This window comes from Pongo abelii, chromosome 5 (assembly GCF_028885655.2).
Source record: "Pongo abelii isolate AG06213 chromosome 5, NHGRI_mPonAbe1-v2.0_pri, whole genome shotgun sequence".
Taxonomy (NCBI): domain Eukaryota; kingdom Metazoa; phylum Chordata; class Mammalia; order Primates; family Hominidae; genus Pongo; species Pongo abelii.
The window spans coordinates 94,449,490-94,473,320 of NC_071990.2; the positions used below are offsets into that span (position 1 = coordinate 94,449,490).

General features: G+C 34.5%; 1 long non-coding RNA gene across 2 annotated transcripts in view; it reads left to right on the plus strand.

Moving 5' to 3' along the window:
• Positions 1-23,831, plus strand: part of LOC129054385 (uncharacterized) — an 83,213-nt gene that overhangs the window by 13,924 nt on the left and 45,458 nt on the right. The window contains exons 2-4 of one of the 2 annotated variants that reach the window (XR_008519067.2): positions 6,968-7,951; positions 8,596-8,705; positions 10,325-10,493. This is a non-coding gene — a long non-coding RNA (uncharacterized LOC129054385). The remainder of the gene's footprint in view (positions 1-6,967; positions 7,952-8,595; positions 8,706-10,324; positions 10,494-23,831) is intronic. The other variant, XR_008519086.2, reaches the window with a different exon arrangement.

The window sequence follows — 23,831 nt, forward strand, 5'->3', positions numbered from 1 at the left end:
CATATATGTATATACATATACATATACATGTACATATATACATAAGTATATATAATTGTATTATATATACTTATATTATATATAAGTATATATGGTATATACATATAAACCTTATATTATATATAAGTGTATATATATATGGTATATATATACACACACACTATATATACACATATATAAGGTATATATATACACACCATATATATTATCTACACATAATTAATATAAATATAAATACAGTATATAAATATAAATATAAATATATCATTTACACATTAATTACACATATTATGTATATATATACACACTCACACACACACACACACACACACACAAGAATGACATTTTATGTAAAATAAATCTTTAAGGGAGATGAAGGTGTGGCAATTATTCTGCCATCATGAAAAATGTCTAATTTTCCTTTTGTTTCATAGCTTCCATTCCCATTCTTGTGAAAGGCATGAGAGTAAGGTTCAGGATGAATGAAAAACTCCCCCCTCCCCTGCTCTTTCTATCCTTCTTTGTACTTTTAATTTTAAAAGGCATAAAAATAAATAGAGAAGTTGGAAGAAACTCTATGAACTTTCTTATTCTCTTCACCCATATTCACCAATTCTTAGCTTTTTAACATTAACTGTGTGCAGGCGTGTATACATGTTTTGCACTGAACAATCTTATAGTGGCTTGAAGACATTACGAACACTTATTCCTAAATATTACAGTATGTGTATTTCCTAAAATATAAAACATTATTTTATATACAGTGCAATTATAAAATAAAGAACTTTAATATTGTTTAAAGTACTATTATTTATTATACCATTCATATTCAAATTTTGCCAGTTGCTCTCAATAAAGTCTTCCACAAGTTTTATTTTCTAATATAGTCTTCATGTCTCTTTACTCTCATTTCCTCACCTTTTGACATTCATGACATTGGTATTTCTTAAGAATACTAACCAGTGATTTCATTGAATTTAATCTTTTTTTTATTATTGTTGCCTCATGATTAAATACAAGTGATTCATTTTGTTAGGAATACTGTCATTTTTATGTCATTTTCAGTACATCACATTAGGAGACACACGATGTCAGTTTATCCTATGATTCGGTAATGTTAAGTCTGGTAATTTGGTAAAATATTGTTTGCCAGACTTCTCTACTGAAAAGTTTCTATTTTCCTTGTAATTAACAAATTAGTTATGATGTGTTGAGATTATAAGTATTATATTTCCCATTAAATATGTTTAGTTTTAGTATCCATTAATTTTTTTCTGGAATCAGTTATTTCTATGATTGCAAAAACAGATTTTGTAACTATAATTTCTTTTACATTGTGTTATCCTTGTCATATATTCATTTAGTATCAGCATAGGCAAGTAGACTATTTTATTTTTAATATGAAATTAATTACCATATTTATTTTGATGCTTACATTGATCAAGATTTAGCCATTAGAACCCTCTTTATATTTTTGACATAATCCACTCCCTAATACTAAAGAGCAAATTGAAGATAATGCAGTTGAGTGAATGAGTCAGTCCTTTATATTATTCAAGCCATAATCCAATTCATAAGTGAATAAACAGCAACTGTCTTTGTATTGCAAATTGTGTCGCTATGGAGACTTTTAGATGTACCTCTAAAATTTACTCAAAGACCACCCAACCTTCTCATCAACCAAAGGACTTTCCCTATTTGGCCTCTATAATTGTGCACATATTATTAAAAGTTTAGACAATGAAAACTGAACTGCTTTGCTCTTAAGAAAAAGAAGAAAAAGAATTTTGAAGAGAGCTATATTGTCAAAAAGTTAGCTTAATAAGAGCTAACATTGAGACTACATATTTACAAACTTCCTTGTTCTTTCTTTGATCCTATTCTTCTCATAGGAACTTCTTGGTCTACTGAACCCCTTTTCTCAAATCCCTACTAACTGAACTTCACTGGCCTTTTGGGGAAAGTTAAGATCTCCCCCAAATCACAACTCTAAGAACTGCTAATCCATATACTTCTGCCCTTCCTTCCTTTTGCTACCTTTGATCTTGCAACTAGTTCTCTCGAAATGCTCCCCCTCAAACTACTACTTTCTCCATTTGATGCAATAAGAGGAAAAATCAGAGTTCTGGCGACAATATAAAAACACCTAAAGGAGACTTCTAGCACTCCTGAAATCCTTAGAGAAACAAAAAATGTGCACCACTGTTTCCTTTATGTTGTTCTTGTCTTCCTCACAAAGTCACAAGAGTTGTGGTTGGGATCCCCACAAGTCTGAAACTCTGCTTTCTTTTGCACTGAGCTCCCTGGTGACTTTGACTTTTGGGGATATCAAAGATTATTTTATACTGTGAGACAACACCTGACATTTGGGTATATGGTTACTGATGAGATACTAGCAACAGCTTCAGCTTTAATGGTAACTGGCAATAATTACAGTAAATGGTTATTTGTAGGGGGCAAACTCCAACTTTTATCCTCTTTGCCTCTTTGCATGCTTAGATAGACACACACACAAAACAAAACAAAAGCAAATCTCAAGTGTCTGACATTCAGCCAGCCAGTTATTTTGCACAGGCTTCTGAATATTCTTTTAGGCTCGTTTGTATACTTCCTTGTAAAATTCTGTAATAAATTCTCTTGATTTTATTGTGCCCTAGCATCTGCTGTAGATCTCACTCTGTGTCTCACCTAGCTTACAGACTCCAAACTCCTCTTGAAAGAATTTGCAATCTTTCTCCGTGCCTTCAAGATATAAAGATAAATTTCCTACCCATCTCTAGAACTCAGTAGATGGCTTTAGCCATATGAGAAATTAACTTATTTTATTTACAGTGGCACAGTTTAGATCCAACTGTTTAAACTAGTTAGTTTTTGTACCTGTCTCGTGGCTAATGTTTTTGAAAAGCTGAAAGATCTCTGTTTGTTTCTGTTTGTATTTTTATATGTGCATGTGTACATGTGTGTTTGGCATGTTGTGTCTACGTGGATATTTGTTTCTTTCATGTGTTTGTATATTGTCCACATGGTACCAAATTCACTTAAGAATAAATGAACATTCATAAATTAAATAAGTACAAATACTTTTCAAGGTCATGTGACTTTGGTAATCCTTGGTAAATAAGAATAACATTGATTTAATTACAACAGGCATGTCTGTCAACATTAAATCTAGTGCAGATACAGAGCTTTTATCTCTAGAAGATGTTTAAGATCAAACTTATAAAAGCATGAATTTGACCTAAGAAGAAATGAATTAAATATATTAAGTGGGAGTACTTACACATAATTTTTAAATAACAATTATTATTTATAATATGTTTAATTTAAAATTTTCTCAAATTTCTTTGACAACTATATCTTTAGAGATTTGCTAAGTTAACTTATATATATTTATAAAATTTCTAGACAATTTCCAAATAAAATAAAATATTGAAACATCAGTTACAGAACGTGAGGTTTATGTTTTTCTACTTTCAGTTTCATATTGCAAACAAACATAATATATTTGAATTTATTAGTAAATATTTCCTGTTCTACATTTAAAAAATTGAGGAATTTTTTAAAAATTATAAAATGTGTATTCATAAAATGTTAGTATATGACACAATTAAAAACTGCTTACCTTCTAGGATTTCACTAAAAATTAAGTCTACTAAGAGTTAAAATTCTAGTGAATATACATAATTATAATTACTAAAAATAAGCAAAACAATTCTGCATACCAAGTATACAAGAAAAGCAAGATGTGTTTTTGGTGAGGAAACATAAAAAAGGAATAGAAGATACGTATTTTATTGAGACAAAATAACTTTGTCTAGTCTAAAGTGTATTCAAAGATTGTTTCAGAATAAATAAATGGAGAAAGGAATGTTATAGATAAAAATAAATGGATATAAAAAGTTAGAAAGAGGAAACAGTGCAAAAAAGAATCTTATCTGGTTAAACTGATTAAAGCTACATGAATTTATTATAAGTTTTAAAAAGTGAACCTTAATAGAAAAAGTACACTGATATAAAACTAGGATTTTCTCTTCTCCTCTACACAGATTTTAATGTAGTATTAATAAAAGATATAAAAATATTTTGTTATGTTTTGTGTGAATATTTTTAAAAAGAAAGAGATTCTGTATGCCTCATGATGTTATTAGTGATATTGATTAAATGAATACTATTTTGTAATATCCTGTGACCCTATTTTTGAACCTTTATTTTTTTACAAATTTTCCAAAATCAGAATTAAGTTTTTTTCTTTTTTTTTTTACCTTGAGCTAAATTTTAGACATTCCAGAAGGGCCCCAGGAAATACAAAAGAGACATATTAAACTACTTGCCTTATTTAGTATCTTAAAATTATATAATAATATTGTCAAATAAGAAATTATATTTAACTGAGTTATATTTGTATGAATATGTTATTAATGTGTTCCAAAATTATATGAGATTCCTAGAAATCTGGTATGTCTTGACATAATACTATCACTTATAATCTTTGGTTATTACAGTTGACCCTTGAACAACATAGAAATTAGGTGTGCCAACACCTTGCCTAGTCAATATTTCACATAAAACTTTTGACTCCTCAAAAAAATAACTACTAATAGCCTACTGTATAACATAAACAGTCAATTAATTCATATTCTGTATATTGCATTTTGACAATAAAATTAGCTAGAAAAAGGAAATGTTAAGAATATCATAAAAAAGAGAAAACGGATTTACTATTCATTAAGTGAGGTGGATAATCATAAACGTCTTCATCCTCACTGTCTTTATATTGAGTAGGCTGAGGAAAAGGAGGAAGAAGAGGAGTTGGTTTTGCTGTCTCAGGGGTGGGGCCGAGGCAGAAAATGCAGAAGTGGTAGAAGCAAAAGCAAGAGAGGCAGGAACACTTAGTATAACATGATGGAAATACATCATAAATTCTGTCTGACTTTCAAAATTTTCAATTTACCTAAAAAGATTTCTATATGGTACCAACTTTTATCCTACCATTTGCTTTAGTTTCCATGCCCATATCATAGAAGGGTCCATGTAATAAAAGAAGTCAAAAGCAGTCTTCAGTCTAACACACTGCCAGACTGTCTAATGTATATTTCTTTCCTGGCACTGCTTCTTCTATGTCTTCTTCCTTATCATCTAGCATTGGTTTGACAGCACTCATTTTCATTCAGTCTTCTATTAATTCCTCTGGCATGGTGTCTATTAGCTCTTGAATTTCTCTAAGATTTATATCTTAACACCCATCACCCCTCACTTTTTTTTGGCCACAATTTTATTTTTTAATTTATTTTTTATCCACTTTTTTATTTCCTTAATTGGCACTGTCATAATGTCATGCGCAACATCTGAACTCAGTTTTCTCCAGAAGGAATTTACTGTTTCAGGCATAATGGATTTCCTGACATTTTCTGTAGCAATGATGGCATCTTCAAAGGTGTATTCCTTCTGGACTTCATGATGTTCTCTCTATCAGATCTCTCTTCCATAGTATTGACAATCCTTTTCATGCAGTACCCTGCGTAATGAGCCTTAATGGTCCTAGTGACCCATGATCTAGAGGCTGAGTTAGACATGTTATGTTGGGTGCAAATATACCACTTTGACACCTTCAGTATTAAACTCCTGGGGTTCCCAGTAGCCCAGGGGCATTGCCCAATATTAAATAAACTTTAAAAGGAAGTCCCTTACTGGCTAAGTATTTCCTGACTTCAGGGCCAAACATTAACAGAACCAATCCAGAAGACAAAAATAAATGTTCTTGCTGTCCAGGCCTTTATGTTGTACAATGAAAAGACGGGCAGCTGATCATTTTCTTCAAGGTTCAGTAGTTAGCAGCTTTATAGATAAGGACAGTCCTGATCATATACCCAACTGCATATACACAAAACAGTAGAATTAGCCTATCCCTTCTTGCATTATATCCTGGTGCTTGTTTCTCTTCCTTAATAATAAGTGTCATTTTTGGCTCTTTTTTTCCTCTTCAGAATATGGCACTTTCATCTGCATGAAACATCTGTTAAGGCAGATATTCTTTCTCCTCAACGACTTTCTTAATAATTTCTGGAACATGTCTGCTGCCTTCTGGTCAGCAGAAGCTGCTTCTTGTGTTAACTCGATATTTCTAAAATTATCAAACCATCCTTTGCTGGCATTAAATTATGTAGCTTTAGATTATTTACCTTCTGTTTGATTAGGTTGTCATATAATGACTTGTTTTAGAGTTTATAAGTATGACTTACTTAGAGGAATCCCGCATCAACATAAAAGCTATGTTTTCAGTATGACATAAAAAGGTATTTCACAAAATAGTCAAAGTTTTTGCATCTGCTGGCATAGCTGCCCCTATAATTTCATGAGTTTCTTTTTTTTACAATGATTTCTATGCTGGATTTATTTATCTGGAATTGGCAGGACACCACAGCTACAGACTTCCAACTATTATATACATCAAGCAATTTAAACTTTTTCTTATTTTGTCATGACTGTGCTTCTTGGGAACACTTCCTGCATTACTACTGGCACTTTGTTTCAGTCTCATAGTGTTACTTAGGTTTATGTTATTGCACTAAGCAGGATGAAAAATATACAATACCCAGTAGAGGTAACTTTTTACTTTGATACACAATTTACTGTCAGGATGTACTACTCATCCAAAGATGATTAGCATTACATAGCATTTTAAGCAGATACTTACAACATGAGCTCACTACAATAGCAATAGGAGGTGGTTAAGAAATTGTACAGTATGTGCTACAATTAATTTTATGCAGTTATGATTTACTACTTCATCTTTACGTTTCTGTACATTTTTCTCTACTGCAAATAGTGCCATGTACAGTCTGTGCCTGTGTACATAAGCTTTGATAAATTTTAATATTTTATAATTAATTTATATATATTTATATTATCTAGATATATTTTCTACACTGATTACTTACATACTTTTTCTTTTTTTTGAAATTTCTAGGCTACACAGTTTGTCTCCAAGATTTTTTGAAATGGTTGCAAATTTCCAAAAATTTTTCAATATATTTATGGAAAAAATCTGTATATAAGTGAATCCTTGCAGTTCAAACCTCTCTTCTTCAAGGGGCAACTACATATTAAATTGTTTTATGCCATAGAAATAATAATGAATTCCCATCAGATTGTTAATCATGGCCATTTTAAGTCTTGCTGTACATAGGACAGTACTTTTTTTGATGCTTTTTATGACAGCTCTTTGCAAGCAATTGTAATCTTATAATATTGTATCTCAATGAGATATATGAAAGAATGAGAATAACTGTGACAAGTATAGGTTTCTGATAACTTCGAGAATTTCCAGAACTCTGTTAAAAGAAAAAAAAAACACCTGGATTCATAAACTTGCTAATCCAACATCAAGGAGAACAAAAATTAATTATTTGGAACTAAACTGATGAGGCACTATTATTGTTATACTTTTTGCTTGAAACATTGTTAATTCTTTTTGTTTGCTAGATTAAAGGAATTTTTTATGTTTGTTTTTAAGCTATCTATAGCTTACAGAAATTTGGTAAAGTATACTTTTTTTGAGCATTGAAGCATTTACCTTTTCTCCCTTCCTGATCCCTCTGTAATTCAGAAAATATTCATGAGTATTGTTAACTTTCTGACAATATACTTACCCACATAAGTTCAACAAAAATATGTTCTAACAGGAGATAGCTGGAAACACAGGTTATATTACCGAAACTTTCACTAGAATGTCAATTCTTCAGATATGAACAGACAACTTAAAAAACTGAGGTTGGATTTACGAAACCAGTAAAAGCCCCTTGAAGAAGCTGAGCTGGTACCTTGAATACGAGGTTCCTGGCCTTTTGGAGATTCAAGAATGTGACTTTCTGACCTGCCTTGGGACCTCAAAATATTTTGTGAGCCTAAAAGGGAGAAGAATTCACCTAGCTTCTACAAGTAAAGTTTGATGGTAAGACCTTGGCTTGGTTTCCTAGCCTAAAGAGGTTATTTAAAATGTCTATTCTGAGGTCCCTTACTTAAAGTTCCAACAAAGGCAACTTAAAAAGAGCCTATTACAAGTAGTTAGATAGGCATGAGTGGGGCAAGAGAGGGCTCTCCCCCAACCCACTAGGAATGTTGGATGATGGTCCAGCAATTATCTCATTTTCTCTCTAAAAGTGATAAATTGGCAGCTGGTGCCAGGGAAAGGCCATTTTCTGATGGTCCACACCTATTGCACTAAGTGTTAATTGAATGCAAGCACTAGGGAGAAGCAACTTCCCAGGCATGTGCGTTAAAAGACAAAATGGCAGAGTATGACCTTCTCCGGGGCACTCTTCTGGAAAAGAGAAGAAAGCCTCAGATGGGCATGCATACAACTTCCTAAACACACTGCACGTGCTCACTTTCCAAGGATAAGGAGGACACTGCACATATAGGCAGCCCACCCTAAGGGAAGAATCACGGGAAAGTGGCCAGCCAGCCTGATGAAATCCTAGAATCAAAGTTAAACATTGCACTTGACCTCAGTTCCCACTTGGCTCTCTTCCAAGTATACTTTCCTTTCCTTTCTTTCCTGTTTTAAAGCTTTTTTTTTTTTTTTTTTTTTTTGAGGTGGAATTTTGCTTTGGCATCCAGGCTGGAGTGCAATGGCAGGATCTCAGCTCACTCAGCTCGACCTCCGCCTCCCAGGTTCAAGCGATTCTCCTGCCTCAGCCTCCCAGGTGAGTGGGATTACAGGCGTCTGCCACCATGCCCAGCTAATTTTTGTATTTTTAGTAGAGACGGGGTTTCACCACATTGGCCAGGCTGGTCTTGAACTCCTAACCGCAGAGGATCCGCCCGCCTCGGCCTCCCAAAATTCACCTGGCCTAAGGCCATTTAAATAAACGTACACTCCTGCTCTGAAACTTGCCTTGGTCTCTTTCACTGCCTTATGCTCCTCAGTCAGATTCTTTCTTCTGAGAAGGCAAGAATTGAGGTTGCTGCAGACCCATACAGATTTGCCACCAATAACTTAAATATCTTCGACTGGTAACAAGCCTATATGAACAATCACTATTCTTGCTGCAATTTATGTAAAAAAAACAGGCCAAGTTAATGAGACTAAACTTACTTTGCAATTAATTGGACTTATTGTGATTATCTGATAAAAATGAGGGGACAGGATTATCTGATAATCCTGTGATTATCAGATAAAATTATCAGATAAAATGAGGGGACAGGAGAGGGAAAAAAATATGTTTCAGAGGAAAGCTATAGTGTACCTGTTATTAGAGTCTGGCCCTGCCCATTGTTTTCACATTTTTATTATTTACCTATAATCTGAACAGAATCCTGAATTTTTAGTTTCTCCCAATATCTGACAGTGAGTCTTCAAACTAACATTTTAAATGTTTCTCCCGTCCTCTGACTTGGAATCACTAAAAGCTAAAACTGTGCTTTCCTAAAGCTCTACAAGCTAAAAATGGCTGCCTTGATAAATAGGTGTCAGAGATATCATCTTATGTTTAAACTGCAATCCAGGAAAATCTGTTAGATTGCCTTTACATCTTTCTGTTTCAACTGAAGATACTTCAAACACAAATCTTGGAATCTTCTCAATTGACTGCCCTCTAAACTCTGGAGAATCTACCTTACAGGCTGCTCCAAACATTAACCATTGTTTTATTCTATTTCCATTGAAATGTCTCTTATTAAAGACTTCTTTGCCTGTACCGTACAGAGGCTGAATTCTGATGGGATCTCCTAAAATGAGACACAACTGCTTAACTGGACTGACCTTTTCCCAGGAATGAGAGACTCGTTTATGAGATCCTTTGCCACTCAGCTACCAACTTGATTATTCTCTCTCTATAGCCTTCAACTAAACTTTTAGTGTGTAAAACTTCTAGGGAAGTTTCAGACAGGGGAATGTTAGGCCTAATCGAGCAAGACCTCGAAGTATGATGCTCTGGCATGATGAGTACCTTGAATTAAAAGAAATTGGATGGCCTTAGAAGCTGCCTCTAAGAAACGTTTTTTTCTGTGCTTCCTGCAAGAGGAGTCTTTTTACTGCATTCTGGTTTAAATGTAAAATGTCATCTTTATAAAAATTTCCAAGGCCAATTAAAAGACTTTATTGTAAATTATCAAAAAAGAAAATAAGATAGGAAACCCACTCAATTCCTTGGGTTACACTTTACATTCCATAAAAAATTATTATAAAAACAATAATATTTACATATTGAATTAGACATGTAGAATTTTCCTTTCAGAGTGAAAGGTCGTAATAACTTTTTCTTTTCTGTAAGAGCATGAACATGATATACATGTTTTATTTTTAATTTATTTTTTAAATTAGGAAACAGGTAAATTTTTACTTAAAGCAATATAACTTGGAAAAAAGATGGAACACAGATGCTGAGGAGTCAATGCAATGTAACAATAAACTGCAAATGATGATGATGGTGATGGCGATAATGATGATGATAATGATGGCTGAAATTTATACCTTACATAGGATTTACCAGGTACCACAAACAATTATAATTAGGTTATGTGTATGTGTGTGTATATATAGATGCAGAACTACTTTGTGAGGTTAGTGCCATTTTTTCCTTTTTTTTTAAAAAAATTATATTTTAAATTCTGGGGTACATGTCAGAACCTACAGTTTTTCTACATAGGTATATACACGTGGCAGGGTGGTTTGCTGCACCTATCAACCCATCACCTACATTAAGTATTTCTCCTAAAGCTCTCCCTCCCGTTGCTCCCCACTGCCCAGGCCGACAGGCCCTGGTGTGTGATGTTCCCCTCCCTGTGTCCATGTGCTCTCATTGTTCAACTATCACGTATGAGTGAGAACATGTGGTGTTTGGTTTTCTGTTCTTGTGTTAGTTTGCTGAGGATGATGGTTTCCAGCTTCATCCATGTCCCTGCAAAGGGCATGAACTCATCCTTTTTTATGACTGCATACTATTCCATGGTATATATGTGTCACATTTTCTTTACCCAGTCTATCACTGATGGGCATTTGGGTTGGTTAGAACTAGAAATACCATTATAGAACTAGAAATACCATTTGACCCAGCAATCCTATTACTGGGTGTATAACCCAAGGATTATAAATCATTCTACTATAAAGACACATACACATGTATGTTTATTGTGGCACTATTCACAATAGTTTAGTGCCATTTTTAATCTCATTTTACAGGTGGGGAAAATAAGGCAAACAGTGTTTCAGTACCTTGCCCAAGGGCACACCATTAATGAGTACCAACTGTGTTAAAGATCTAGAAGTTTATCTATATGGAGAATTAGACACAGCTGGAGTAGCCCAAACTGCTTCAGAATTGGTCTTGCACATTAGAGTATGTAAGCACATATGAAACATGTCTTTAAGGAACTGATTATTTTTCATGTAAAAATAGAAAAGAGTGGGACAAAGATCAACATGTGAAAAAAATGGAGAAACAATGTTTTTTACATGTAATGTAAAAATCTTTGTTCCATAGCTGGGGTCACTCTTTTTATTTGAAAAATTTTAAGGTACAATTGATATAACATGGATTTGGAAGCAGATGGATTTGGATTTGAAGTTCATCTCTACAGTCTTTTATATTTTTCTACCTTGATAACAAAGGATGAGTTACTATCTTGTCTAAAATTTTGGTTACTCATTAACTGGCTGTTCACATTTCATTGTGAGATGTGAAAGGATTTTCTGTGAAACTTATGCAAAAGCCACTTAGCACATATGGTTAGTTCAAGAAGGTTATTTTACTACAGTTTTTCTCCTTGAATCATTGACTTCTATCCCACATACATTTCCTAAATGTTAATCTCCCAGCCTTCCACCTCTTTCTTCTCACCCTTAGCAAATCACCTTGCCTCCTACCCACAAAGAAGTATCTATCAGGTGTAAACTTTATCAGTTTTACTTGATCTAGTTGGAAAGACTCATTAAACTAATAAAGATGCAAATGGGTCTTTAATTATAATTATACATTCTTAATATAAAATTCTGAGGATGTGTAACCTGATACTATTTTGAAGATACAACATACCATCTGGATAAGTGATTTTTAAACTGTAGCCCATAGACTAATCAAAATGAACTAAAGTGTCTATTAAAATGAAGAAGGCTCCTCTTCCACTCAATAACTTCTGAATTAGTGATTCTAGGATGGGACTCAGTAGTATATATTCTTAGCAAGCTTCCCAGGTGTTTCTCATCAATTGAAATTTGAGAGTCACAACATTTTAAGGCCAAAATTATGTATTATTCACTCACCAGGAGACTAATATAATGCCTGCTGCATAGATAACGCCCAATAATCTTTGAATGGAAAGCTTCGTGGAACAAGTGGAAGCCTTACCCATTTCTGGAAAAAAAGTATTTTTATTAAAGTACACTCACCTCTGCATGTGTCTGACAGTAGCAGAGCAGACCAGCTTTGCAGTGAGACTCCCTGCTCCAAGGCACGGAGCTCTATTTGATCTGGAGTGTGCTTCTTTCACAGACACACTTCCCTCAGGGCTTTTGCACTAGCTACTCTATCTTTCTGGAAGGTTCTTCCTTTAGATACTCACAGGCTTGCTCTATAACCACCTTTAATTTTTTTGTTCACGTAGCACTTCCTAATTAAGGTAACATTCTTGCCCAGAGTTCCTGATCCTCCTTCCCTTCTTCTTTTTTATTCCATGCAAAGCATTTATTATTTTATAATACAAAAATAATTTGCTAATTTATTTTGTTTATTCTATGTCTCCTCAAACTGGATGATAAGCCCCATGAAAGTAGGGCTTTAGTTGGATTTGCTCATTGCTGTTAGTTCAAATGTCTAGAAAAATACCCGACATATAAGTGCTCAATAAACACTTGTTGACTGTAACTTAATATGAAATTTTAATCTTTCAATTTATGTGTTTGGTATCCTATAGAATCCATCTGAATATATATATGTGTATATATATATATGTGTATATATATATGTGTGTATATATATGTGTATATATGTGTATATATATATATATATAAAGTGTAATTTCTGTCTTAAAATTTGGATCATTAGGTGATAGAAAACAGTACTTCTTTAACATCATCAGATAAAATTTACATGCAAATCAAAGAGTATTTTTGATACCGTGGTCCACAAAAGCAGCAATGGGGAAACATGAACACGAATAGAATAGTGTAAACAAAAACATTGGTACTGAATTGTAATTGGACAGGAAAGTTGACAATTTCTTTTATTTTTGGCAGCCATGGAAGAGTCTATTATCTAAATCTTACAGGTTTTCAAAAATAAAATCAGAAGAATAACATTGAACACAGTCTTTCCAAAGCTCCTACAAAATATAAGAAATATTCCTTAAGTGTTTTAGTGATAGAAGGATGCTTGTTTTTCCTGATATGGTGAATTTCAATTCAAATAATTTATAAACAGCTAAAATATATGTAACTTTCAAAGAATTAGGGTTACATTAAACAATATCTATTGCTATATTTCTGTCCATTTTGCTCTTGTATTTCCCACTATTTCTACTGCTCACATTATAGGGCAAACTGCTTTCATCTTTATTCAAGACAAGCTTTACAAATTATCCAAACTTAATGTAATAATTTAAAAATTGTTACAGAATATTTCTTTTTTGTCTTTCTGATTATGTGGCCTTTGATCTATCATTCTTGAAGGACCAGTCTGCTTCAGGATCTAGGCAGTGTGCTGTGTAGATTAGAATTTGTTGCTGAATGAAGACAGTGAGAAATATAGAAAATATATTTCACTTCCAGTCTTCATAAGAGAGATTTTGCAGCAAACAATTGTGTGGTAGTGAATTTTACTGAGATAAAATAATCTCTATTACTTTATTTCCACCTTTATATTTACAAAGGGGAAGGGCTTAGGACTTATTTTACAGTTTCTTGTTGCTGAAAAAAGTTCTCTTTCCATTTTGGCAACAGGTGCTGCTTACTGGTGGTGGGAGAACTTGAGAAAGGGAGAGTAACCTGAAAATCTGCCTCTTTCTAATTTGGGGACTAGGGAATAAAGTATAAGGAGGAGAAAAGGAACAGAGCCCCAGAAAGAAGAGAAGTCTGGACATCCAGACTTAGGGAGACTCTTGGGAAGGTATGATTGTGTTTTGAAATGTGAGAACATGAAATGTGGTAGTGGCCCAGGGTAGAATGACATGGTTTGGCTGTGTCCCCACACAAATCCTATCTTGAACTCTAGTTCCCATAATTCCCATGTATCCTAGGAGGGACCCAGTGGGAGGTAATTGAATTAAGGGGGCAGTTACTTCCATGCTGTTCTCGTGGTAGTGAGTTCTCACGAGATCTGATGGTTTTATGAAGGGATCCCCCCCTCCACACACTTTTCTCTGTACTTCTCCTTCCTGCCATCATGTGAAGAAGGATGTGTTTGCTTCCCCTTCCACCATGATTGTAAATTTACTGTGGCCTCCTCAGCCATGCTGAACTGTAAGTCAATTAAACCTCATTCCTTTATAAATTACTTAATCTCCAGTATGTGATTATTAGCATTATGAGAATAGACTAATACAGTGGTCATATGAAAATCCTATTTTCAATGAATTTTTGTCAAAGTTTTCATTTTATAATTGCTCTTACCTCATTATCATTTGTGCACTCTCTCCTTATCTTCCTGGCATATACTGTCCTGTCATTATGTAGTTATTTATGTGTATATCTGCTTCATGTCTATAAGCTCCATATATCTGGGGACTCTACACATTTCATTTATTCACCACTACCTACTCAGGGCCTGGTCAATGCCTGGCACATAGTAAACATTTCGTATTTTTAAAGAATTAAATAAAATTTTTAAAAAAACGGAAAACTATTTGCAAAGCAGCTTTCATGCCGGCTCATTGTATCTCTTTAATTATAATGTCAACATTTTGTAGTTTTTTTAAATAAATTTTCTTTAGTATCTAAATTAGTGCTATCTGGTCTTGTCTTTGCCCAGGTGACTTTAACCTCTTATATATTGTCTTATGTGAACTTGATTTAAAATTTGCATAAAGTATTTTATGGAATGGGAGAGAAAAAAAGATAAAAAGTTATGAACTACAACTAAGTGATCCATGGGAGCTTAGAAAACTTAATTCTCTGAATCTGAGAGTCATTGGTTGTATAAAAGGGTTACTTATAACTAGCTTCTAGAATTGTTAATATTTATAGTGCACTACAGACTGACTCTTCACAAAAAAGGTGCTAAACTAATGGCAGCTATTTAAAATCCTATGATTTTCAACTCACAGCGAGTACACAAATAGATAATGTATTATGTACACTGCAGCCTTGGAGTCTTTATTTGGGCTGCATAAATACAAAGCACTAGGATAGAATTTTCTTTTAACTCTTTGTTTTCTGAAGATTCAAATGATAAGCAATGTTACTTTCTTTTTCTGAGGGGGGCAGGAAGGAGCACTGGGGGAACAGGGTCTTACTCTGTTGTGCAGGCTGGAGTGCAATGGCAGGACCTAGGCTCACCACAGCCTCTGCCTGCCTGGCTCAGGTGATCCTCCCACCTCAGCCCCCAAAGTAGCTGGGGCTACAGGTATGCATCACCCCATCGGGATAGTATTTTTAGTAGAGATGGGGTTTTGCCACGTTGTCCAAGCTGGTCTTGAATTCCTGGGCAAAGTGATCTGTCCACCTTGGCTTCCCAAAGTGCTGGGATTACTGGCGTGAGCCACCTTGCCCAGCCAGAAGTGTTGTTTTCATTTCTTCTCAAACCCACAGAATAACAAATAAAATGCAGAGGTATAAATGACTATCTTTTGGCATGTCTATTTGAAACGGTAAAGCACTTATTATTGAACATGGGTCAAACATGTTGTTCAGCACATGATATACGTTCAATATGCATTTGTTAGCCTGTTATCTGTCAGCTTTTTATTTTAACACTTATTTCTCACATTTTAGCCTTTTCAGTTTACTCCTGTCCCCTCTTATATGCTTTAATATTGTTTGTCCTCAGTCCCTCTTATATGCTCCCCATCCCTTTTATATGCTTTAATATTGTTTGTAATCAATATTTTTTCCATTTAAAAACTTTGATAACTTCTGATGCAACTGTTTTAGGATCATCCCTGTTTTTTAAAGTGTAAAGTAAAGCTAGTTCAATGTTTTCTCACTCAAATTATGCCAAAGAAACAAGTCATAATGATTCTGTACACAAATATATATTAAGCAAACCATTTCATATTTGAATAACTTAACAGATCATTGACTAATTAGTAGTAACTGAATATTAATTGGCCACCAACTGGGAATTTGCATAGTGTCATCAATATGGCCTGGCCAGTCACCCCAGATGAGGGTAATCATTCTTCATGTAAGTATATGAATGTGATAACATTGCTGACATTGGTGCTTTGGAATTTAAACTACAGTCAGAACATTAATCAAATACTGTACCAATAGAAAATTCATATTTATAAGAAGGAAATATTAGAACCATTTTTAGTGTATATATTGCAACTTTAAAATCTTCATGTCTACTTCCTACTATGTCAAGAGGAGCCCTATGTAAAGATTTGTACAGTTACTCTTTTACAGCTTTTTTCACTTTGACATGAGAAACTGTCTGATTGCTAACAAACACGCAGACTCTTTAGGGAGAAGAGTTGTTAGATGTGAATTATATTAAAGAACCTGTTTGAACAATGTTCAATGTGAATATTAGTGATACTGCAGAAGGAGAGTCACTCCTGTAAAGAGTGTCTCTTGGCAAGTGTAAAGAGTAGAAAGTAATCACCAACTAGAGAATTGGACATGGTAAAATTATTTATAGGAAATCTTCACTTTTTAAAAAATGTATTCTCTTCAAATCTGGATAAGAGGTTCATGACATCTCACTTTTGCATTTATTTAAATTATCTATTCTGTTGTAATCCAGATTACTTTTCGTAGAATTATGCCAACTTTTACAAATAAAAAACACATTTATGTAATTTTTTGTGTGAAATTTGATAAAACATCGAGATAAGCAACTGAACTTTTGGTTTCATATACTTTCTTAACCATTGTAAAGTGAAGCTGCAAAATAAGACCCTAGTAGGGTAAATGCATGGATATTTGTTGATCTTATGTAAATAGAAGACAGGATGACTACATTGGGATGCTAGTTGTATGAGTTTTTCACAAATGATAACAGTAGTTGTCTTTCCCAAAAGTAAACACTGAGGAGTGTTGTACCACCAACCGATTCAAAGTTGAATTTATGAAAGTATAGATTTCCCCATTAAATCCAAAAATGTTTCAAAGTAGAGGCTCTTTGGAATTCTGTTTCAAACTGAGCACTATTTCCCTCAATTCACCTTTATGTTAAAGCAATTGAAATCACCTTGTAAAGTTCTAGGATTATTTTTCATCCTAGAAGTATTTTTGAATTGTGAGTGGATGGGAGTGAGCTTATGCACACAGGAGACCCTTTGAGGAAGATTGAGTTGCTGATAAGTTCCTGAAGGTCCCTATTACGGAGACCTTGCTGGGCCTTGTAGAGCTGCCCTAGAATTTCAGAATGTGAATTTTAAGGTCTAAAGTCCATTAACAGAGGACACAAACATGGGCTAGTTAGGCACCTAAGACCATTTTGACATATTGATTTTATCAGTGTAACCCGATTATCATGCATTTTCAAGGTAGTGTGTATGAAGCACCTCTCTAACAGTACCAGTTATCAGAGCTGAGTGGAACAAATATGCAATCAAACATTATTTATTTAGCTCGAATATATGAATTAGTTCCTGCTGTTTTAACAAGTATCCAACTGGCATTTGCTAGAATTAAATGATGATCTCCAAGTGAGAAATATAGTATGTTGGTAATCATTAGCATTTTATTGACCAATTTGGAATTACTGAATAAAACTAAAATCAAACAAATGGTTGTTTGAATAGTAAATAAGACTAAGAAAAAAATAAAAGATCATTCCCCTCTGGGACTGTTAAATCTTTTCAAATGATTAATGAGGAAATATTAATGAAGTCAAAAAATAACCTATCAGATTTAGAATAGACCCCCAAAGGGCACAGAACACAAACTCAATTATTGAAATTCTTAGAGACTTCAAAATCTTTTATATTTGGAAAACAATATCCCTAAAATTAACAGAATTGAAATTGCAATATTTATTATCTCTAATGAAAGTTGTTTTAAATTGTTTATATAGCTAATGTTACAAGATTTTGCATAAATATTTGAGTCAGCATTTTCCCAAGGTGTTCAAAGATCCTTTTAATATCTTCTCTAGTAATGTTTTCCCTTGTTTTGGATAGCAAGAGGACGTACAATGGTGTTTCCAGCACTTTTATATTTTCTTAAAGTTAGGAAACTTAAAAGCTTTGAATCTGAGAGGTGAAGTATGGACTATAGCAATAATGTTTTGTAAGATTACAGTGAAGCAGGTTAAAGAAAGCGGATAGGAAAGAAAGAAAAGAAAGAGAAAGCTGGAAATGGAGAAGGTCAGGAATTACTAATAAGTACTTCTGTTTACTAGGAACATCATATGTGTTCACTCCTTTACTCCTTACACCTAGCAATGATAAAAATCACTGCTGTAATTTTAACAACAAAACAAATGAAACACAGACAACTTAAGTAGCCGCAAGACAACTGGCAATTCTAACAGAGGAAGGAGGACTTAAACTCAAGACTCACTTAAGCAGCAGCACATACTTTTTCGCTACATCCTGGATGGCCAGTACATCTCAAAATGCTAATCAATATTTAGCAGCCACCTAGACACTGCATTATGAGGGATGTTTAAGCCCAACTTAGGTTTATTGGCAGATTACTGGGATCAGTTGGAGACATTTATTGTGTATGACATAATAGAGTGAGGTGGGATGTGTTTCTACCCTCTCATGGAAACCTCACAGCATACAGGCCTCTTGAAAGCCTCCTTGGCCATAGTCCTGAACACCTTACAGTTCATATCAAGCCATTTTGTGTCCCTCTGTGTCTTCTACCTTTGAGAAGTCATAGAAAGCTCAGAAGACCACTGACGGGACCAATGCTGTTACCCTTTTCCTTTAGGCAAAGAAACATACCCTCAGCCCCTACTACCATATCTATGAAAAAGAAGACTGGGTTTATGCCTCCTTAGCTTGGCGTCTAATGGCTGCTACCAGGTGAACTCCATGCATTTCTGTTTACAACTTCTGAACATAAATCTTCCAATTTACCAACCTGATACATCTATTAATATATTCCATAGGTACAGTAATGAATTTCTATGTCAAAGACTGATACTTGACTAACAGTATCAACATCTGTTCTTCTCTTCCTTTTTAGTAACAAAACCCTGATTTTATTTTGGATGGACATGTGCTTCCCTGAAAGACCACATTTTCAGCTTCTTTTGTAGCCAGTTGCAACCATATGATTATATTAAGTATAAGAGTGTCTTAGTCCATTTTGTGTTGTTACAAACGAATACCTGAAAGTGAGTAGTATATTTTTAAAAAGGGAGATTTATTTGGGTGATAATTCTGAGGTCTGAAAAAATTCAAGATTGGGTGTCTGATGAGGTCTTCACACTGCTTCCACTCATGGCAGAAAGCAAACGAGAGCTGGAGTTTGCAGAGATCACCTGGTGAGAAATGAAGCAAGAAAGAGAGAGAGAGTGGGGAGATACCAAACTCATTTTAACTACTGATTTTAATAGAAACCACTATACTGGTGACTCACTCACTACCAGGAGAATGACACCAAGCCACTCATGAGGGATCCACCCCTGTAACCCAAACACCTTCCACTAGGTCCCATCTCCAACACTGAGGACCAATTTATTTTTTTGTTTGTTTTTTTTTGTGTTTAAAAACTGTTATTTAGTTATTTATTCTTTTTTAACTTTATTTTAGGTCCAGGGATTACACGTGCAGGTTTCTTACATGGGTAAATTGCATGTCAGTGGGGTTTAGTTTACAACTGACTTCTTCACCCAGGTAGTGAGTACAGTATCCAATAAGTAGTTTTTTGACCCTCAACCTTCTCCCACCCCCACCTTCAAGTAGGCCCCAGTGTCTTTTGTTCCCCTCTTTGTTTCCATGCATACTTAATATTTAACTTCCACTTATGAGGGAGAAGATGCTGTATTTTGTTTTCTATTCCTGCATTAATTTGCTTAGTATAATGCTCCCAAGCTGCAGCCATGCTGCTTCAAAGGACATAATTTTTCTCTTTTTATGACTGCATAGTATTCCATGCTGTATGCATGCCACATTTTCTTTTTCCATTCCAACACTGATGGGCATCTAGATTGATTCCATTTCTTTGGTATTGTGAATAGTATTGAGATGAACACATGCATGCATGTGCCTTTTTGTAGAATTATTTTAATTCCTTTGAGTGTATTTCAGTGATGGGATTGCTGGGTCAAATGGTAGTTGTATTTTAAGTTCTTTGAGAAATCTTCAAACTGCTTTCCACAGTGGTGGAACTAATTTACTTTCATAACAACAGTGTATAATTGATCCCTCTTTTCTGGAATGTTGCCAACATTTGTTATATTTTGACTTTTTAATAATAGCTATTCTGACTGCTATGAGATGTTATCACATTGTGGTTTTGATTTGCATGTATCTAATGATTAGTGATGTTGAGCATTTTTTTCATATGCCCATTGGCTGCATGTATGTCTTCTTAGGGAAGTGTCTGTTCACGTATTTTGCCTATTTTTTAAGTGGGTTGTTTGTGTTTTGCTTGTTGATTTAAGTTCCTTTTATATTCTGGATATTAGACCTTTGTCAGATACATAGCTTGCAAATATTTTTTTCCCATTTTGTGCCTTTTTTCTCTGTTGATAGTTTCCTTTGCCTTGAGGAAGCTCTTTAGTTTAAGTAGGTCCCACTTATCAATTTTTGTTTTTGTTACGAATGTTTTTGGAGATTTTATCATGAAATATTTGCCAAGGCCTGTGTCTAGAATGGAATTTCCTAGTTTTCTCCTAAGATTTTAAAAATTTTAAGTCTTACATTTAAGTCTTTAATCCATCTTGAATTAATTTTTGCACAAGGTGAAAGAAATGGGGTCCAACTTTAGTCTTCTGCATATGGCTAGCCATTTAGGGGATCAAATTTTAACGTGGAGTTTCAAGGGGACAAATATCCAAACTATACTAAAGGGTTATTTGAGATTTCTGTAAAATATTTTTTAAAAGAAGGAATGGTTCCACTATTTCTCTCCTTTTCTTTCCCACTACCTAATATGTGGATATTACAGATATAACTGATCTAGCTTTCTTGAACCACAAGGTAAACTCAAGAGTAGAAGTTGCTGCTGAAATTAGGCACAGATTGTTTTATATTTGCTTCTCTAGATCCATTCTTTGCCCACTTAAAAAACCCTGTTCCCTGCTCTAGAAAGCTGACCTCTATTTATAGCATCACTCAGGTTCCTTTGTTTTCTTACGACTAGATGGATTTGACCAATGAGAACTAGATATTGGAGGTGAGAGGAGATCAAGGTCACAGTATTTATTTCTCCTCTTTCTTGCCAGATTGTGGACCTGAAGAACTGAGGGAATAAAGTTTTTATTTAACTTGAAGAAAGAGAGAGCTGGTAGAGAAGGCTGCCTGAGATAAACTTTGGTGTTTTGTAGAACATATAGAACCCATGGTGACTGGGAAGGCAGGGAACCAGGGGAGTGGATCCTCAGCTTTACTCTCTTCCATTGTATTATCTATTGTTAATGGTTTCTGATGGTTGGACTAACCAGAAATTAGAGGGCATCAGGAGCCATTGGTATAGAGTATGTGTCTGAGCACCCATGGAGAGCTATGAAAAGTAAAGATGGAGGGGCACAGAGAATAAATATGCAAACACGTGCTTCTTTAAAAGCTCATCAATTACCTTTTTTAAGTTTGTCATTTCTTTCTTTCAAGGACTCTAGTTGATACAGTAATGACTGTCAGAAGTAGGCTTTCTAAATACGATGTTGGAATTTGAATGGACACATCCCAGCTCAGGAAGTGGGCAGAGAAGTCAACCATCTCATGTAGTCATAAGGTAAACAGGAATAAAGCCTGATTGTGAAAGCTTTAGAGTCACAGATCCAAAATGCACAATCCAACTAGGTCTCATGCTAAGGCAGGAGTGGCAATTGGGAAGAACCAAGACCCTAAGATCTGCTTTGGGGTCAATTAGGCAGACACTGATGGGGCACAGAATTAGAACTCTCAAGTCTTCCTGAACATATTTTTTGGTGGAGGTATCCCCTCCTACCATGCTACCTGCCCATTTCTGCCTAAGAGAACTAATCTGTTATATTAAACAAAACTAAACAAAGCAAAACAAAACAACCCTTCATGATGTCACCTAGTACAGATACTTCATAAAGGTATGTGGATTCTCTTGAGTAACTACTCTCAACATTCTTCACAGACTGAATCCCTAAAATGAGAATTAGATCTAAGCATAGCACAGACAATCAAATCAGGGCCTCTTCCAGGTGGAGATCACTTCTACACCAGGACAATTTTCAGCGTGTAGAAAATACTTTTTCCCAAAGCATTAAGAGCTGCATTGCTGAGGGGAACATCAGAAATCATAAAAAAAAAAAAAAAAAAAAGGCTACAGTGGTTGTTGTCTATAATCTAGAGAGGACAGTGAGCTCTGCTACAATGGAATTAGGTTCCCCAGTGGATTATGGTATCCCACAGTAGCAGGGGTCAGGTGGTGGCCCATAACCTTTGGACACAATTACCATAATTAGCCACAGAGGTCTATAGCTGTGGCTAATTATTCCCAAGGCTCCTGAGAGTGAAATAGATGGGCAGCCTCCTAATGCATTATTTAACTTATAAAAGCAGAAAATTTTCAGGTCTATTGAGCAAAAATAAGACTTGAAGTACTGCAGTGGGGTTCATGGCCTCTTATTCAATTCTAAAACATAAACTATCTCACAGACCCAGAATGATTTGATTGACAGGGAGACCAGTCCTCTTTGAGGAAAGACCCTAGAAAAGAGCCTAAATTCTGTACTGTGAATCTTTCTCCATGTTCTCTCCAGAGGCTATAATCCCTTAATAATGTGACTGAGAAAAAGCAAAAAACAAGACCTTATGTGGTTATTAGATACCAGATCTGAATGAAACAATGTGATCCAGTGGTTCAATTAAGGACTAATGGATATCAGATGTGAGATGGAATCTTGGCAAAGTCAATCTTGTACTAAATTGATTAGAATTATTTTTTCCTATTTCCCTAGTTTTGGAATATTTTGAGTAAATATGTATATTTGGTAAATGCAGAGTCCTCTCATTAGTTCTCTGTCCTATGGAATGAGGGCTATTATTGCAGAAATGTCCTATATATTTTTCTCTCATGGCATCTTTCCCCAAGATACTAAATCAAAAGCAACACTACATAACTGGTGGGAATTGCAGAGATAAGTGCCACCACCAAGGATTTAAGAGATAATGGAGTGGATATTTTTTATCTATTTGTAAAACCTACATTATCTATTTTATCCTTATTTAACTTTTCTGTTTGAATTCTGAAAAAAAATTAGAATACTCTTAGAGAATGACTCTGGATTATAACAACATTACTCAAATAATACAACAATTGTATTTGTTGTTCTGGATATAATGAGCAAATAAACAGATGTGTTAGCTTCTCATATGCTATTACCTTAGAAATTACTGTCTTTAACTTCCAACCAGTTAACACAATCAGAAATAGTGTGCCTTCATGTATCAGGAGCAGCAGCACTACTTACCATTATATCAGGTCTTTGTTAACTCTTTTGCCCTCTGTTCTAACCTAGTATGGTAGTATGGAGAAAACTTCTTTCTTTGTTTTTGGAATTCTATAGACTATT